Source organism: Mauremys mutica, chromosome 1 (assembly GCF_020497125.1).
Source record: "Mauremys mutica isolate MM-2020 ecotype Southern chromosome 1, ASM2049712v1, whole genome shotgun sequence".
Taxonomy (NCBI): domain Eukaryota; kingdom Metazoa; phylum Chordata; order Testudines; family Geoemydidae; genus Mauremys; species Mauremys mutica.
In genome coordinates, this window is record NC_059072.1 from 281,983,581 (window position 1) to 282,004,152 (window position 20,572).

Below are 20,572 nucleotides of genomic sequence, written 5' to 3' on the forward strand. Positions count from 1 at the left end.
TTTAAATCTCGAACCATGTAACATGAAAGGAGGTGTCAATTGCAGCATCCATCTTTGTTCTGGGAACACGTAGACTGTGAGTCTGGAATAGTGATACAGTGTCAGCCATAATCAGTGTCCTTGAATTATATTCTTCATGGCGTTGATCTGCACAGGATTGTGAAAGCCATTTTCTGAAGAACATGAATTGTATGCAGAAGCTCAGGAGTATTAAAGTCCTATGATATCAGGTGGATTACTTTTCTGTCATGTGTGTCTACATTTTTAGTGAAAGTTTCCTAAATGATGGTCTCAGTGACTGAAGTCCACTGTTTAATCACAAAACAGTTATAGAAATGGCAGCAGCAGAGCAAGCTTCTCCCTACCATCCTGCCAACTTGCTTCAGTCCTCACCTTTGTCTAATGCCTATTTCACACTAGGGCCCAATAATGAACAGTCTCTTCTGGGAAAATTTCCCCCCAGAATTCTAAATGTTTTTTAAAACTAGTTCAGCTAAATCAATTTTAAAACCAGTTGGAGCAATAGTGTAGACCAGGCTCCAGGTGGTTTGAAACATTTTTATTGAATTGTTTTTAAAACCACCATTATTATGATGATTTATTTGAACTGTAGGAGTACCTAAAGGCCAGGTCACCATAGCACCAGACACTGTGCTGATATGTAGCAAAAAGACAGTCCCCAATCCAAAGAGTTTACCATTAGAATGTTATGAAAATAGTTCAATAAAAATGGGCTCAACTAGTTGTGGCCTGGTCTACACTGAGCGCCAGTCAATGTTTAGACTTGGCCAAGAGGAAAGAGGGCAGTTAATTTTCCATGTCCATTCAGTACTGGGCCTCTCTGATGAGCCTGCCAACCAGGGTTGCAGTTAGTGCCCTTCTGGACAGTGGTTTTGTGCTACGGAGAGCTGACGGCTAGAAATTAGACTATCATAGAATCATAGGACTGGAAGGGACTCAAGAGGTCATCTAGTCCAGTCCCCTGCACTCATAGCAGGTCTAAGTATTATCTAGACCATCCCTGACAGGTTTTTGTCTAATCTGCTCTTAAAAATTTCCAATTATGGACATTCCACAACCTCCCTAGGCAATTTATTCCAGTGCTTAACCACTCTGACAGAAATTTCTTCCTAGTGTCATCAACTCATTTCATGTAGGCCATTGAACAGCCAAAAACATTTGGTCACTGTCCATTTTTGCTGAGGATGATTTATTTTTTAATACCTTCCATGTGAATTTTAATTGAAAGTTACCATCTTTAAGCAATAGCATTCTGCAATTGCTAACATCACATTGATTTGGGATTTACTGCCTGTACATTTCCCAGCCTCCTCTTTCTTTTGCAGTGTCTTCCTGCCTTCCTCTTTCACTCTCTAATCTTTTTTCCTATTGCTTTACTAACGTTGCTTTTGTAAACCTGTTGGCTTGCATTAATAGGCTCCTGCAAACATCGTCTGTAGAATATCCTGCCAGTACCTGCTGAGCCTTTGAAAGGATTCATTTGCTTGCTACCCAGCTGTTCTCCAGTGTGTGCTTTAGTTTGGTAATTTTATGTATACTGTTTTCCACAAATGACTTACTCTTTGTTCAGAGCCTGAAAAAAGCTGGTATAAAGAAAGTGACATAAAGTTCTACAGGTTAAGTGCATTTGATCTGATGCTATTGTAAAAGATTAAAATCATAGTCTACAATCTAAGATACAACCACATTTTTAACAATAAAGTATGTGGTTTCCTCTAGTCTTAAAGCATGGGTAAGGGACTTAAGTGCTCATGAAAGTAAAGAATTAAATAATACTATTTAGAAAAAAATATTTTCCACACACAGCCTAGTGACACACTCCCAAGTTCTGTCCACATCCAAGCCCTGCCTACTTCAGATGCTAAAACAAGTGGTTGCTCATAGCTGATTTTGCAGATCTCTATATTAGGAATACATTTGTTTCATTTCTTTATTAAATGTTCTGTATGCACTGTCAACAGCTGCTCCTTTTCTCCTTTCTTCTGTGCTTTGTTAAACAGTGAAATAGTTAACAATCTTGACATTTTAATTGTTATCACTAAACTTCAGAGCTAACGCCCCATCAAGATGACTGAAGCAGTTCACACTTCTCTGAGCTTTCTGCAGGCCCAGGAAGATATCACTGCATTGTTTTATTTTTGACTGAGAATTTGAAGATTACCTTCACAAATCATAGAGCTGGAGACTTTGTGTATTTAAATTTAAGCTTAGCTTTTTCTAGCAAAAGGTGGAAGTCTTCGAGTGTACTGGCAAGCTGGCCCAATTCAACCCCTACATTCTCGCTCCCTCCATCCATGGTATTCCAGCCCTGGGTTTCCTTAAATAGAGACTAAAAATATGCTACATTGTGTGGAGGTGTTGCAACGTGCGTAGGCAATACAGTGAGTTAGTGCATTCGTCAGCAGAAACCTGACTTTTAAAATAGTTGGAGAATACAAGTAGAAGTATGTTTGTGGTCTAAAGTTAGTTTCCATTTCTCTACATAACAGATCTTGTGGTTTTAGAAGTAATCTGCTCAAGAGGTGCTCTGAACTGAAATAGAAGAAATGTTAAAGTTGAACGCTGAGGTGGACTTAGACTTCTAAGGGCCAATTTTTAAAAGATATTTAGGATCCTAAAAATGCAGATAGGCACCTACTGAGATTTTCAAAAGCACCTAAGCATCTAACTTCCATTAATTTCAGTGTCTAAGTCATTTTTGAAAACGCGACTTATCCTTCTAAGTCACTTAGGCACTTTTGAAAATTTTACCCTTACTTCCTTTGATAAATAGTAAAATGCAATTACAACATTTTTTAAACATTTTGAAGAATGGTTTGTGCCATTTAGGAGTTCAAGAAACAGTTCTAAAAAAGGGTGGACATGCATAGTAACGGCAAATTCCTCTGATGCAATATAAAAGCCAAATAAAAACATGACACCTCACATTAGCAAATTATGGATCAAACAAATTATGCATCAAGTTACCACTTGCATCCTCACTGATGCAATCTTCTGATAATGATGATGATGACGTATTTTGCTTGGGTAAAATAGCAAACCAAATATGGGCCAAATTCATCCCTTTTGATAGCTAGTTGATATCAGCCAAGTTACATTATGAATGAATGTGGGCCATTGTTTGTGCAGCTGGCAGAGAGAGGGAGTGTGTACAGAGGGATGGGGAAGGATGGGGGAAGGGGATTTTCTAACCAGAGTGTGCAGAAGGAGCCTGAGGATAAGTTTAGACACATACTGCAACTAAAACAACAACACTAGTTTTGTCTATGGCTTCCAAATAAATGAAATCCCAAAGAAACACAATGAGGGAATGTTTCTCCTGGCTACTTCTCTTGTTTCTATCAGCATTATTGCACTATAGGGCATGATCATGTGACTGTGTTTTTGAGGTACAGAACATGGGAATAACCCTTTCTAGTGCCATGTTTCCAGACCATAAATTCCAACCAAGCCAGGGGTCCAGTTTCTAGTCAGACGTTTCCTAGCATTAATTGAAACAAAGCAAAAAACAATAAAAAAATAAAATAAAATAAAAAGTCCACATGACCATTTCAGATATCTTTGGTGGTTGGTCCTCAGGGAGTAGATTAAGTGTTATACTGTTTCTCCAGTTTTCTATGGTACACAAACAGTTTTACTTACCCCCTAAAGAACAATTATCTGTAAAAGGATCTTGAGAACAATACAGGAAGCTAAGGCACAAGCATTATCTTCATGTTCTGGCCCTTGGTAATGCAGCTCAGTTGGAGCTACACTGACAGAGACTGAACACAGCTACCCCCAAAACCTCTTGCCATGGGGACCCTCTCACATGGGAAGTCAAAGCAAACTGCCCCTCCCTCCCCTCGACTAGTCAAGCCCAACTGCAGTACAAGGTAAATTAAGGGACTTGTCCAAGTTCACACAGGAAGTTTGTGGCCCATCCAGGAAAAGAACACATGTTCCTTGTGCCCCAGTTTAGTGCCTTATGCACTAGCCCATCCTTCCCACCCCAGCTGCCTGTCTGCCCACTCCTCCCCTGGCCAGCCCAGAGCATATCCACTGCTTTGCAGAGCTCCCGGAACACACACAGAGCCCACGTGGTGCCTGGGGTAGGGGACTCTGCTACGAAGGTGGCTTTACCCCTACAGACACAGCAGGGGCAGACGTGCACAAGGATGGTCTCTTCATGCACAGATATGTAGGCCACAACGGAGGCCAGCATTTTGAAGAACTTTATTTTTAACAATACTACAGCATTCAACAGCAATGATCACAAAAACTCTAGTCCACTGTGTAAAGCGGTTGTGATTTTGGACCATCTGTGGTAAACAATATTTATTCGTTTGTTTGTTTTTTAGAGGGATGACCTCAAGAACAAGATTCTGATGCCCTTGTCATTGGAAAGGATGAAGGGGAAGAAAAACCAGGCACATTTCTAGGGAACCTCCGAACACATCGGAGCATCTAGAAACGTGTTGGACCGTATCTGAAAGCAATCATCTTATTTTCCTGTGTTTGGAAAATAAAAACACAGTGGATCTGTTTTAACTATGCTGATGAAGAAAGCTCGTAGGCTTCTGCTGAGGCACAGTAAACTTGGAAAGTTCAGGTAGGATGAAAGGACTGCCCACAGCATAATATAGTGTTTCTTTCTATGTTAAATCATTCCTTATAGCCAGACTCATTATTCACAGAGTGTATATACCCTCCCTACCTATTCTGTCTGTCTCCACCACACACACACCTCCTACAATTCAAAAAAGGTTAAAAAAAAACAAACCACCAAACTTAGGAAATAGCACACAATAAGTTTGTTTATGGCCTCAATTTTATTAATAGTGGCAATCAGAGGAGCTTTTATGGATATACTTTGTTCACTTCAGCCCATGCTTTGTCTGCTAAGTTGGTGGGAACCCCCGCAGGACACTCATAAATGGACAAATTTACAATCTGGCCTGTGTAAAGTGCCCACAGCAGCATCTACATCCAGCTTGTCTTTGTGCTTATGCACCACCTGTGATGCCGGAGGGCATGGGGTCAGAGCAGAGGGCTTCCTTTGGCTTTCTACAGCTCAGAATCAACCAATCTTCATTTATCTACAGTTGAAGACTTGTTTTGGTTTCTGAGCACAAGACTCCACAGAATTGTTCGGATATTTTTAATTGAAAGGCAAAGAACTTCCTCCTTAGAACTTGGCCCCTGAAAGGAAAGCAACAAACTCATCATTCAAAATAATTAATTCTGTCAGCAAAATCTCTACATTTCTTACTAATGCTAAATGAATTGATTTTGTAATCCTAATGGAAAGAAAAAAAACCTGTTGCTGTGAACATTTTCAACTGATCCATTTCTTTAGAGTTTGGGGGAAGGAGGGGGAAGGGGTTATGCCCAAAGCCAAAATCTATGAAAATACAGGATGTTTATGACATCTTTAGATACCATGAAATCAGAAACCTTAATCCTGCACTCTTGACTCAGGCAAAAGTTCCACTGAGAATTACTTACAGAATTGGTACTTCTGGAAAGGACTTATACTAGGTCACCCATGTTCCTACTTATATAAGCAGAAAAATGGTCAGATCATCTACAGATTTAGTCTCAAACCACCCGTGGAGTAGGGAAGCTCTATCATTACCATTTTACAGATGGGGCACTAAGGAACAAAGACATCTGTGGCAGAGTCAGGAGCTGAATCCAAAACTTTTGAATTTTACTCCAGAGACCTAAAAGTCATCCATCCACCTCACGGCTTCTTCTTGTAATATAATACATAGACCATGAATGTAAGGAGTTGTAGAATAATTCTTACGAGAATGTGCAAGAAATAAAATCTCAATTATCGAAGTTTATAAACTCTAACTACCAACCGCAACAATGAAATTTCAGAGTCAGTACTTCCACAAAGTAAATAGCAAAGGATACACTAACCACTTCCTATAGGTTCAAGGAGCTCATGAGCATAGGCATTCAAATTATTTCAGACATGGCAAACCAAATTCAGATCTAGCAGACACAGTTACTAGCAGACACTGCAGAAAACTGAATGGAATGGGAAGTGTGTAGTGCGGTATGCAGTCATTCCCTTCTAGGTCACTAATTTGAATCAATCCCAGATCAATAGTGACTGAAAGTCATTCGTATCTGGCAGCTGTTCTGTGGCTCCTGCAAAATGAAGCAGCGAACTCAGTTCGTTCCCACGAGACGGCTGTCTTGTACATCATAACTGGAACTGGCTGGGAGCTGTTGCAGAGAAGCCATGGATTGATTGCACATGGTGAATGAGCTACCATTCTCTCTCACTTGAAGATATCGGAAAAGTTATTAACCCGCTTTTATCATATTTACCAAAATGGTATTTTTAGGTTTTTTTTACTTTGTCCCAAATTCATCACTGAGTGCTCTTCTAGCATTAGACAGCACTCTGTGCCTTTTGCAATGCCCCACTGGTTGTTTATAAATGGATTTTGTCTCATGCAAAACACTGACATCAGATATGAGCCCATCAGTCATGTTCAAAAGCCCATTCTTTGCACTCTCAAAGCTCTACTTGATCTCAAAAGGAGTTTGGGGGATGCAGCAAACATAAGATCATAGTCCCCAGATCTTCAACATTCTGAACAGCCTCCGCTGAATCACCCGCTTAGGGGAAGCCATATTTGGTTAATTTGTAAAGACTGAAGTGTACCAATCTTTTAGCAGAGGTCATTGCTAAGCGGGGAGTTGTGGGAAGGTTAGCTTATAGTAATTTCTACATCACCTGATCCCTAAAGAGTAAGTGAAGATGATGAAATGTAGTGACTCTTTCTGATCCTCCCCTGGCCTGCTGCAATGCTGAGGTACAGTACACAATATACAATATTCCCACTTCTAAAATGATCTCTGTTGCACTACTTTGAAAAGAGCCTTCCACAAGTTCCTTACTATCTCTGGCAATTTGCTGAAGCCTAATCATTAACTCACCCACAAAAACTTCTAGCCTTTGTTGCCATCTTCTCTTCTCTTTTTCAGGGTGCATATTAACACCTACTGAACAGAGACAATGTTAATAAAATAATAAATATTAATAATAATACATATTTAATGTCACTGGTTCCCCATCAGTCACACAACAGGTTGTTGGGGTTTTTTTCTGCCATTTTGATAACAATACAGGTTAGCCCAGTTGCATAAACATATTAAAGCAGTAATCAGAGGTGTTTATAACTTGACTGTAAAAATTTACTGAAGAGCTGAAACTTGGCACAGAGGGTCTTAAACTAGGAGCCTACAATATGTCTAAATATGTTTGGGGACAGGAGGGAAGAGAATGAATCTCAAAATGACAAGAATTTCATGCAGATAAAAGAGCGCATTTTTAAACAGTTACATATAATCATTTTAATAATACAGTTTCAGGTAGACTTGTAGTTCACAGGCTCAGGGCATATTCTTAATACCTATGTGTTTTTCTTAAAGCTCCAGTTCCTGGAATCCTGTGATAAAGTGAGAATATCAGCGTTTTTTTGTTTTGTTTTGTTTTGTTAGTAAGTTACTGGTCTTCATGGTTGTGCAGAAGAGTTTGAAAAGTGCACTCTAAAAGCTCAGAAACCAAAAGCCACATGAAAAGAAAACATGTATTACTTTTTATAAATCTCAATTTTAAAGTCTATCTCATGATTTTGTGGGCCTGATTCATGATTTTTGAATGCTGGGGGTTGGTGATAGATACAACAGAACCTCAGGTCTGTGCAGGAAGAAGGATTTGACCACTATTTCTTAAATGGTTTTAAATGTTTTAGGAATCACTGGGCCAAAATCTGCTCTTGGTTGTATCTGTTCAACCCAATTGACATCCGCGGTTGATAGAGAGCAGAATTTGGCCTGAGTTCAGAGACAGTTTTTTAAATACAGGTTTACATGGCAAGCTGATTCAATGATTAATTTTAAAAGCATTTCCAAGAGTTAAAATACTATATAAATGAAACATAATGCTATAATTACTGTGATGGTTCCTTCCATTGGGAAATAATATATGATTTGAAAAGTCTAGGGATATCCATTTACATGACAATCTGCACTCTAAAAGTCTATAAATATATGATATAATTAAGCCTGGAAGGATTAGATTTTTATCGGTAAATGTCAGTAAACGTCAATTTCACTATACACATGCAGATGAAAGAATATTTCCCTTGATAAAAATAGAAATTTACAGACTGGCAAAGTAAGAAAAATGCTGCTTAAGAACTTATAAGAGTTTGATTTAAGGATATTTACTTTATATATTTTGACATGTGATGTTGACAATTTGTGTTTTAAAGTTATAAATCCTTAGCTTTTTGAATCTCAACTTCTACTGTCATTAAATAATTATTGTCAGACCTCCACTATATTCTGGGCCCCCGTGATCCCCCTCAACCATGACAATTTAAATTGATAAAAAAAATTAAAAAGGTTAAAACTCATAGTTTTGAGCAAATGAAAATGCACATTGATTAAAAATAAAAATATGCTTAAACATAAACCACGATATTATCTATCAAAATTATAAAAATTGAATTCTGCAAAGTTTAGATATGATGACGAATGGTTTAAAATGTTCCTCAAATATTTATTTCTATCACACTTTACATGTGTGAGTTTTATGAGAAATTAATGCAGAAAATGATGCACTATAATAATGTTAAAGAAAAATTCTGCTTTCCTTTCAGCATAAATTTGGGGTAATTCCACTGAGGTCAGTGGAATTGCTCTGGATTTATCTTGGTGTAACTGAGAGCATTATTATTATTTATTTGTATTACGGTAGCTCCTGGGCCAAGACCCCACTGTGCAAGGCAGTATACATATACAGAATAAAAAGATGATCCCTGCCCCAAAGAATTTACAATCTAAATATAATCCAAGTAACAACAGATGGATATAGAGAGACACATGGGGCAGTACAAGTAAACAATGAGCAATACTGGGCACCACAAAAGGCATTAGTGTCCGAACAGCAGTGGCCTACATGTTGTCATTTTTTTGGTAAGCATTATGAAAAAGGAGTTTTAAGGCACGTTTTGAAGGAAGATAATGAGGTAGCTTTGTGAAGAGCTCCTCCCAAGTGTGAAAGGCGGCACAGGAAAAAACAAGAGACTGGCAACATGGGCCAATCAGAGGTGGGAGTTGACATCTTGATAGTGAATGAGAGACAATAGATAGGCTAGGGATACGTCGGGAAGTGAAGTAGAACGTGAAGACAAGTAATTTAAGCTTGGTGAGATAGAAAAGGGAGAGGTATTGAAGGGGCGTTAAGAAAGGGGTTCCTTGGTCAATGTGATGGGCTGGGAGAATGGTCTTTGCAGCAACATTCTGAATGGCTATGAGGGGGGCAAAATTTGTAAAGGTCAAAAAAAAAAAGGATGTTGTCATAATCGAGACATAAGAAAATGAGAGCCTAGATGAGAGAGGTTGTATCAAAGAGATGTTACACAGAAAGAATTGGCCAGATATAGACATAACCTGGGTGCAAAGACCTAGAGAGAGAGGTCCAAGTAAAAGATGATGACCAGCTTATGGGCCTGAGTGACAGGCAGGGTGGTGGTATTGTCCACAGTGATTGAGAAAGAAGGGAGGGACTGGGGGAGAAGATTAGGAGCTTTCTTTTAGCTATGTTGAGCTTGATCTAACAGCTAGCCATCCATGGGGAGAAGTCAGAGAGATAGGCTGAGATTTTAGTTTGGACAGTAGGAGACAGATCTGGAGAGCAGAGTTAGTTCTGTGAGTCATCCACATGGAGATGATAGTTGAATTCACATTTGTGGATCTGATTGCCCAGAATAAGGTGTAGAGGGAGAGAAGAAGGGGACCAAGGATAGAACCCTCTGGAACCCACACAGAAAGATAGCACCTTACTCCACAGGCATTACCATTTATTTCAGTGGGACTATACACTGAGTAAGGTAGTGTTCAGCATGAGTAAGAGTGGCAGAATCTGTCCCTTACTGCCACAAAAGCCAGATCATGTAGCCTTAAAGAGGCTAAAACTCTCTCTTTCATTCTTCTTTTATCTAAATAGTGCTGATAACTTCCAGGTACTTTAATGAATGATGGAATTTTGGGGCCAGATTCTGATCTCACTTACTCCAGATTTACACTAAAGTAGCTCCATTGACTTCTGTTTACTGGTGTAAAATCATAGCATCAGCCATTACAACACTACAGACCAAATTCAGATCTGGGGTGAGAATTTGCCGTTCCACTGATATTTAAAGGACTGGCACCTCCCTTCAGCATATCTGATTTGGGCCCATTACAGCTTTACTTTGATTTTTTTAAACATATTAAATATAGCAAATGTGTTACAATTTAAGGTTAGATTTAGATAAACTCCGTGGAAGTCTCCGGTTTCAACCAAGCGTCTACCATTCACGATTTTTCTTCCTCATATCCTTCCAGAGAGGCTTGTTTCTCCTTTAGAAATGATTTCATTTTGCAATTTCACGTACATACACGAAGGGCTACAGTTTGGGGCATTAGAACTTTTTTCTCAAACTGCTCTGCAATAACAGGAGTTTTCAGCCAGATGCACATTTATATGTATAGTTTTCTCCACCCTAAATAGGAGGAATATATTTTTGAGAATGTCTCATTGGTGCCCCTAATGAAAGAGAGCTCCTTCTCAGCCTCTTATATATCACAAAGTGCTTCTATTGATTAAAGTTACATTTTTTTTATTCTTTGACTTTTATCCTTTAGTTTTTCCCTTTAGTGAAATCCCCACTGCCTTTCTCTGCATGTAATAAATCAAGTTACTTTTTCACTGTGGACTCCATTACGGGATCACAGTGGCTATACAAACCTCACAGAGTTAAGCAAACAAAGGAATTTTTCATCTTCTCTTTCATTCAATAAAGTGCCATTTTCTGTCACCCTGCAACCTTTTGACCTGTATCCTAATGGCACTGGTCACTCAAGGGCAAAAGTTCAGCAGTAGGTTAAGTCTCTGTGTGTTTGTGTTGGGGAGGGAGACAGTCTGTTCCTACTTCCTGTTGTCTCTTTCTGAACAATGTAATTGCTCTCCAAAATTCAGAGTTCACTCCTGCTGAGAGAACTCCCTCCCCTGCAATGTAGGCTGTGTTATCTTCCCAAACTAAAGCCTTTTGTTTTTTGTGGCAGCTGGACAACATTAAGCACGGTTCTGTTTTGTTGTTGTGGAGTAGGAGAAAGAAGGGATAGAGAGATACCTAGAAAGAGCACTTGAATTTGTCATTTAACACTAACTTCCTGGCATGGGTCATTGAGGATATTTTTGTTTTGTTTTGTTTTGTTTGTTAAAGTTTCCTCTCTGATCTCCTGTATGTCTTCTATGAGCTAGTTTCTCAGGGACAGAAATCCCTTGCACAAACTGGTGAGCACTTAGACATCCTGTCCCGTTGAAGTTAATGGAATTATGTTTGTGAGCACTGGCTCACTCATGTGAGTAAGGATTTCATAATCTGGCCCTCTGTTGTTATATTTTGCAGAGAAGTGGGCCCTGATCCTGCAAGCACTTATGTACATGATTAACTTTAAGCAGATGAGTAACCCTATTGATTTCTATACGACTAATCATGTGCTTAAACTCATGCATAAAAGTGCTTGCAGGATCAAGGCCTTAATGTCAGGGGGAAATGCTTGCTGCACAGATAAATAGGGTAGTCCAGCATTTTCTAGCCAACTTATAGTTAGTTAATAATACTAAGGGAAAAAATACTGATTTATATGCTTTAAAAATGTTGTGTGCATAAGAACTGTTATTACTAATGCTTCAAGCTGCTTAATTCATACAGAACTATTGGCTCTTGAAATGTTTGAAAGAAGAGGGAACGTTGGTTAAAAAGCAGAATACAAAGTAAATAAGAGGACATCTAGTATTGTGCTGTTTTTAAGTGTTGTTTCAGAAATGAGGCTTAAAAAAGGGAGTATTGATATGTAAAGAGGGGAAGAGGGAACAAAATATACTTTTGTTATAGTCTCTGTATTGCTAAGCCCAAGCATTCAAAAATCATCAGTACTCTCAGAAATCAACCAACCAGCTCTAGAAGATGATCAAACGATATTTATTTAATAATTTATTGACGCCCAAGGCAAATCAATTTTTTTGAAAATCATTTTACATTACTAAAGCAGGTGAAATCAGTAATACAAATTCCAGCCCATCAAAAATTGTTAAAATAGCTAGTTATTTGTTTACAGATGCTTATTCTTCCTTGAATCTTTTAGCAGGAAGGCTTTTCTGTATTGTACATCACCTTTTCATTTGTATTTATGTAATGAATATTTTTTCAAATAATATTTCTAAAAATAATATTTAGGATTCTTTAAAAAAGAATCTGTGTCCAGGAATGCTCTTCTAGGCTATACACTATGAGCTGGGGTGTGATTCCCAGCTCACGTACACATATTTGACGAGCTTGATTTATTTAGTGTTTGCCTATTTGCTGAGCCAAGCAATAGCATTCTCAGTGGCCAAATGGAGCATTCTGAGCCCACCACTGAATTTGGTTAGTGGGCACTCCTCAACAATGTGTATCATTGTTGTAGCTATTGTTTGAAGCTAATGAGCCTCCTAGCAAACCAAACTCCACAAGTTTATACTTGAAGAATCCCGGTATCACCGTTTTCAGTAACCCTAAGAATGTGCAATCCTGTGGCTTCCAGACCATAAGACCCGCACTCCGAATTTTACAACTCAACATTGAGGGTTTATCAACAGCCAACCGACACTTAAGCAGCACTCTTGCCATAAGCATGCTAGCTTGATGAGAACTAGCGTAAGCATGACTAGCAGTGTAACTTCAGTAGCAAAGGCAGTACTGTTTAGTCATGCCGGGTATTGCCCATCAGTTTTAGGCAGGTTTGTACTCAGCATGGCTAAGCCATGCTACTGCAGCTACACTATTGTTTGTAGCCCTGCTAGCTCGATGAGATGTACCATGAGTATATTTGCGTGAGCTGGGAATCACACATCTAGCTCATAGCATAGGCTGTATCATAGCTTCTTTACTGAATTATCTGTTATAATCAAGCACCTTTGGTTTTACAGATATTTTAGAAAAGATGAGTTTCCATATCAGCCGACCTAGAAGGGACATAGCTCAGAGAGCTACTGGGAAGAGTTTACACTAGGTTTTAAGCTGTAGTTATTAATAATCAGATGCACTTTCAGGCCTGGGGAACCCATATCTCACATGTTGCAAATACCGCACTGAGGTTCTCTTCGTCTTGTGGAGAAGAAAAGCACTTGAAGCACTCTTTTAATAATGCTGGTAATGATACTAATTTCCTTACTTACGGAGAATGAAATTCACCCCTGGGCAAAGTGCAAGTGCAAAGCTTTGCTCTGCCTAAGTCTCACTGAAGCCCTATGCTGAGGGCATAAATGAGATGAGAGTGATGGACCGGCTTTGCACAGACTAGCTGCACAAGAGTTCATTTCACTCAGGGGCAGAACCTGCACTGTATTTCAGAATGTTCCAAATCTTTTTCTGCTTAATAGATCATCCTAATCAATAGACTGCCAGGCCTCATGGCTGAGTTAATATTCAGAACTTGTGATCCCATGTCATGGGGCAAGTACACTCTGCCCCCCTTTGGGGCAGGGCAAGGGCATCACGGCCCCACGGTTAAGTCCGCCTGCCAGCCTGTAGCCTCAGGGCAGTATGGCCTAATAGCCAGAGTCAATACCATCACCTTTGACATCAGGGCAGTATGGCCTAATAGCCAGAGTCAATACCGTCGCCCTTGATGTCAGGGCAGTACAACCTAATGGCCGGAGTCAATACCATCACCCTTGACAGCAGGGCAGTACAACCTAACGGCCGGAGTCAGTATAATTGCCCTCTCACTTTGGCTGTGTGGCCTAGTGGCCACAGTCAGTATGTTTGACCTCCTCACCACCAATATATGGTCTAATGACCAGAGTCAATACAATCTCCCTCTCACTCATGCAGTATGACTTAGTGGCCACAATGAATATGACTAACCTCAGCATGGTTGTGCATCCTAGTGGCCAGAGTCAATAGGGTTGCCCTCCTTAGTGGGGCTATGTAGCCTAACCTGGGTCCCAGCCCAGGGCCCTGAAAGTGGCAAGTGAGGGATCCAGCCAAAACATGCTGACTCAAGACACAGTTCAAGAACCAGTCCACTGTCCATGGCAAGTTCCCCTAGGCTACTTCCTACCATTTTCTCCAAAGCTGCAATCTGGATGTCTTCAGGGCCTCCATCTTTCTTAGTTTGCACTGCTCCTGGTGGCTCCAGCCTCTCTTGGGCATCCACAGGTATCTGTGTCTCGGCGTCTCTGGCTCCCACGGTCTGGGGTTCCAGCTGCTCCCAGGCTGGAGCTTGTGAGGTATGTCCTTCCTCTCCAGCAGTCCATCTTGAATCACCTGGGCTGCTCCCTTGTATACTGCAGCAACTGTTGGAGCATGGCCAGCAGGGGCGAGGGAGAGTGGCTTCCGCCCAGCGTGTGGGGTTAACCGCTTCCTGTTCAGTGTGGGGCAAGTACACCCCATCACATCCCAATACACATACACTTTGAAAGAAAAGACAACTGCAAATTCTTGGCCTTGTCCTGAACCAGTTGAAGTTAAGGAGAGTTTTACCATCGACTTCAATGGGAACAAGAGAAGGCCTTAAATCAGTAAAACTTCAAGGCAGGGAGACCAAACATTGCAGCCAGCAAGCTCAGTTCTACTCCAACCTTTGTGATTATGTTGGTGTGTCTCATTCTTAGTAAATAAAACAGTGACCTAGGATCCTCTTATACTGATGGCTATTCCACTAAACCTCACGCCTCTCAGACAAGTGAAACAGGGACTAGTGTGGAGATGCTACCAGGGGTAGTGCTTACCTCTGGCATTAGGTCTATAGTAATGGTGGACAACCTGCGGCCCGCGGACCACACACGGCCCGTCAGGGTAATCCGCTGGTGGGCCGTGAGACAGTTTGTTTACACTGACCCTCCGCAGGCATGGCTACCTGCAGTTCCCAGTGGCCACAGTTCGTCGTTCAAACTGTCTCACGGCCCACCACTGCTCTACGGGCTTCATCTATAATGGTGAGTTATGCATTTGTAGGATAGAGACCATTGCCTCTGTATCTCAATTTCCTTTGCTGTAAAACAGGACAATGATCTTTTTCAGATGTGTTATACTGGATTAAAGTCATCCACAGGCAAAGGTAAGTAAGTGTTAAGAGCTCCCTTTAACAGACTGAGAAACCAGGGCTCAGAAAAAGTAATCAACTTATTTGAGAGGGACTGTGATTTAGCAGACTAGAAACTTACTTGAGATGCAGGAGATCTAGTCTTGATTCCTAAGGAAAACACACCTTCACCTGATGGAAAATTTTGCCAGCAACCTATTAGACATCAGCTTTTTGGAGGATACATCTGTGACTCTACTCTTCCCTCTCTTTCCCAGCTGAAGGGAGATATCTCTATGTAGGACAAGGAAATCTGTATCAAGGGGAATCCTTTGAGCTGCTAAGACTGGGGAAACAATCTGGACTTTTGATTCTATATCTACTGACTAAAAGAAGAATATAAGGAACTTGAAGAAAGCTAAGAATTGCTAAACAGAGGATGATGCCATGGTGAGAACATTTATTCCTGTACTTATTCTGATCTTCCTAGTTTATTTTATTTTCCTAGTCCCATAGTTGTAACTTCTCATTGAGTCACTATTTTGAAACAAGTTTGTGTATTTTCAAGTAGTTTTCTAATGGTTTCACTATTTTCACTACCTAACCACCATTAGCTTCTAAGAACTACTGGCAACATGACACACATGTGGTTAACATATGGATATATCTGTGAACTGGTTTCTTTAACAAAAAGACCCACAGGAAATCTCTTAGAACTGCCTGTCTACATTCTGTCTCATTTGGGGGTGAAGGGGAGGATGGAGGAGGAAGTAGTTTGAAGAGGGTCAGTTGTAAATTGAATTACTAAAACATATGATCCAGATTGATTGTCATCAGCTATCCCTTTCATTACTGCTGATCCAAGCCTGGACTTATGCAGACCCTATGTGGTAACAATCTGTAATATAGGTTCTGTAGTCTTTTGTCACTGTAGCAGCTAAAGAGTCAAGGAAAACTATAGGGTCCATCTCTGTCCCACAGAGTCAATAAAGAATCCTCTTTATATTTTTACATCTATGGCCTGCCACTTCTGAGCCATGAGAGATGCTACAGAGACCACTATAAAAAGATCCTGATTTTGGAACATAAAAAAGTGAAAATGTCCAGACCTGAATAAGAGCTCTGTGGACCTTGAAAGCTTGTCTCTTTCACCAGCAGAAGTTAGTCCAATAAAAGATATTACCTCCTCCACCCTGTCTCTCTCATTTTCATTATTGGCAATTTGAAACAGCAATAGCTTAACTTTCATCTTTTTCTTCATCCCAAGCACCCATAAGCCAGAACTAAGTCAATTCTGGCCTGTACAATCCTTAATTTAGAGGAGAAAGGGATAACAAGAACCAACAGTTGGAAGTTAAAGGTAGATACTTTCAAGTTAGAAACAGAGCACACATTTTTACCAGTGATGACAATTAACTATTGGGACAAACTGAAAAGGTAAACGTATTCTCCATCACTTGAAATCTTCAAATCAAGCCTGGATGCTTTTCTAGAAGATACACTATAGCCAAACACAAAAGTTATTAGGCTCAATACAGGAATTCACTGGGTGAAAGTCCATGGCCTGAGTTATACAGGAGGTCAGATTATATTATCTAACAGTCCCTTCTTGCCTTAAAGTTTATGTAGCTATATAAAACAAACTCTTTATGAAGTTTCCTCTCAGGAGCCCTTCTATTACCTTTCTGTCCTTACTGCTACAGCCCCTCCAGCTGGTTGATATTAGCGTCTACACATTAAATCCTAGCATCTGAGGTACGGAGTCATAAGGCTGCCCATAGAAGAGAAAGTACCAGAAACATGGTAGTCAATTTCATTCAATTTAAACTATAATGAAATTCTAAAATAAATCAGATTTTGATCAGTTTAAGTATATAGCAAAGCAAACACTGGGGCCAAATTTTGCCTTCACTTGTATCCTTGCAATCCGACAGATTTCAAATAGGGGTAAAATTTATGCACAGAATCTATGCTTAGAATTATATGTTTTGGTGGTGGAGATCTGTATTCAGAACATCGCTAGCGTAAACTTAATTCTAAAATTAGCCTTTTATTCTTATTTATGCAAACAGTGCTTCAAAAGCTAACAATTATCAAAATCTACCTGAAACAACTTGGCTGAGTGGTAGCAAATAGATATCTTCGCAGGGTCAGGCAGAGTTCCCCATACAATTTCCTTGCTAACAAACCAGAATCACTTAACGCACTAATCCAGAAAAGTCACTAAAGCACATGCATACCATTGCCTTGCTAATAAATGCACAGACCCCAGCCAAGTAATCTTTCAGCAGTACTGATTTGCCTGGGCTCTAAATGATATGGTAATGCAAATTCTGCATCCAAACTGTCAGAGTAGAAATGGAGCAATCACTTGCATCCTTCCCACACAGACAGTTGTAAACAAAGATACGTATTTATTCTCTGTTGAGTGGGACCTAGATGATGGTAATCCTGCTGTAACATAAAACCAAAACGGAATGCACTCATTTTATTGACCACACTAGACTGACTACAACAATAGTGTGAATATACTTGTCCTCCAATAATTTTCTCTCTCTTGCTCAAGGCTTAATTGCAGCCCTATTTCTGGGACATATGAATGTATTATTAAAATGAGACATGTGGCAGTGGCCCTAAATGCCTCATTGTAAGGAATTTACTGTGTATTACTTGTAACAGTAACCCTGTTGTTCACTTCTACAAGAGTAGAGAGGATCATGTCTGACACAGCAATATTACAGAGTATTTACAGGAGTAGTGGAGAGGCATGTGCCCAGAAACGAATCCAGCCGTTACAGTCCTTTACCATCTTTAGTGAACCTGATCAAGCTGAAGAAAGTCATTTTATGGTGTCTTTTTCATTTCAGATGAACCAGAATCACTTAAAGAACCGATCCAGAAAATCACTCAAGCACATGTATAGCCCCATTGACTTCAGTGGCACGTTATGTGAGCTTAAAGTTTAGCACCAGTTCATGTGCTTTGCTGGACCAGGTCATAGTTGTTTTGTTTATTAGAAAAGAATCTAAGATTAGTGAACAAAAAAAACCCCAACCCATGCAGTCAATTTACTACTTCAAGATTTGCTTCAAGATATTTGGGACAGGAGGATTTCATTAAAGAGATGCCTAAGAGTGTCCCTGTAATTAAAGACACTTCTATTTCTATCACAGCTCCACTTTTTCAAGGCTTTATGATTCAGCCAAGCCAGACAAAGTTGCTCTGGATTGAAGCTTGACATTAAAGGTCTCAGCTCAGAAATTATTATAGGTTGGGTTTTTGTTTTTCGTTCCCCCTCCACTCCCCGCCCCGTCCCCTTTCACCAATGTTATTAAATGTCTGGCAATGTTTAAAAATAGAAGCTGACTAGTTTTAATTTCTCTTTGTACTCTCATAAATAGAAAAACTGCTCCATTTGGGAAAAATAAGGGTGGGTTTCTCATAATGTCCATTTTTGTATCGTAAAAATTATAACATGACAACATCATTTTCATTTGAGAATTGGCTACTTTTTAACAGGCCCTGAAAATAATATATCATACAGATTCCATATTACTAATTCTTGCAGCACATTGCACATTAATATGATATGTTTTGGCTGAATATGGTACATTATAGGTCTCTTTCAAGAATCGTAGATTAGCAAGATATGTCCAGTATAACAACTCTTGCAGAATGAATGCTATCTGACTGTTATCAGGTTACAAATCAAAATCACTTTTAAAAAAGGTACTTACACAGGGATTCACACTGTATATTCCAGTGGCTCTGTTTCAAACCCAGTAATAGCTTGTGGCAAACAAATTCAAATATTGAATAAATATTGAGTAAATATTGGCATTGTTTTCTGAATTTCCTAAGAATGTCTTCAACTTGCATTTGATTGCCTACATGTGTACAAATTTCAAATAATGCAGTCAGGTAAATGAACCCTAAGAACATCTTTGTCTGCCTGGACTGATGTACAGGTTGATCTTCCTCTCCAGAAGACCCTGAGATTCCATCACCAATTCTGATGAGCACAAGAATGCAGTTGGCTCATACATCATGGTGTTGACTCATAAAACTACATTCTTGATTTCTGTAAAGATCCTTTGCTTGGAAATCATTCTTCTCTTTTGGTGTTAATGAATAACCACTATGATTCCAATAAATACATTGTTTTCTTATTGCAGCACACCAGGGAATAATATTACAATCCCAAGATCTTTAATTGCCTTTTCAACATACTTTTTATGCATTCACTCTCTAGGTGCCACACTGAGAAGTGATAATGAGTTACAGTTCAACAGAGATTTTTGTACAGAAGGAGCCCTAAGCACTCTAGAAATGGATTTACAAACTCAGGGCAGAATCTTTCAGTCCTTCCTCAGGCAATTGAAGTAAATTAGTTTTGCCCAAGTACCGACAGAGAGTCAAATCATGCCAAAACGTACAAGTATCCATTTAATGGTGGAAAATAGATAGGAAACTGATCAAGTGAGCATAACAGAAAAGGAATCATGCATTCAGAGAAATATACCATCACAGATGTGGACCAGAAAGCACACAGAGACTCATAAACAGACTCATCCTGGTGGTTTTAGCAAATAGCAGATCAACCTATCAGTCTTGCTCTCCTTGCTCATCATCTGCACTGGTATCCTTGCATTGGCCAGGATGGCATCCATCTGAGTTTCTTTGCCTAGAATTGCTGCCTGATTGAAATCTCCTGCTGCCAGAAATGGAAATTTGCTGGTCTGCCTCATATTCTGCTGCCTTTGTAATAGGGAACCACTCATGACAAGTTTTTCTTACAGCTAACGTGACAGCCATCATCTTGGAACCAGGGATCTCCAGAGCTAAAAGGGTAAGTTGCTACAGCTAAGCTACACCTATGTAGTTAGGGGCTGTAACAATTCCTATGCTCTGTAGATTGGCACAGAGGAGGACCTGCAAGATACACTCATCAGAGGGTAACACTAATACATATGTTCCTTGACCTGTGACGGAGAGAGAGTTCTGGACTATGCAATGGTTAGTTCTTATTTCACTAAACCAGTTCTCATTCTTATGGGTCCAGAGATGGGGATGGAATTGTATTTTTCTGTACCCTCTGTCTGCTGAATTACCACCATGGTCCATTGCCCATCCAGGGATTCAGCCAAATGGGCTCCTTGTCTAGCATCCCCTTCAGCTGCAATCCCAGTGGCTGTGGTTTGAGCCATCCCAGAACAGGGAGGCTGGACACAAAAAGGAAATTCCACCTCCTTTTCACACATAGTTTTTACCCATGTGGACATACGATCCCTGTCATGCTGTTCCTCATGGCAAGCTGCACGTAACTGTGTTGATGACTATGGTTGAAAGTACCAATTTTCTTTCATGGATCCCCTATTTGTGGTTCTCTGATTTGGACTTTATTCCCACATTCTCATAGAAT

At 39.8% G+C, this 20,572-nt stretch overlaps 1 long non-coding RNA gene across 2 annotated transcripts in view; it reads left to right on the top strand.

The window, feature by feature from the left end:
• LOC123352125 overlaps positions 1–20,572 on the top strand; it is a 29,501-nt gene that overhangs the window by 1,569 nt on the left and 7,360 nt on the right. Inside the window, exons 2-4 of one of the 2 annotated variants that reach the window (XR_006574107.1) lie at positions 4,362–4,612; positions 15,429–15,600; positions 19,950–19,999. This is a non-coding gene — a long non-coding RNA (uncharacterized LOC123352125). The remainder of the gene's footprint in view (positions 1–4,361; positions 4,613–15,428; positions 15,601–19,949; positions 20,000–20,572) is intronic. The other variant, XR_006574109.1, reaches the window with a different exon arrangement.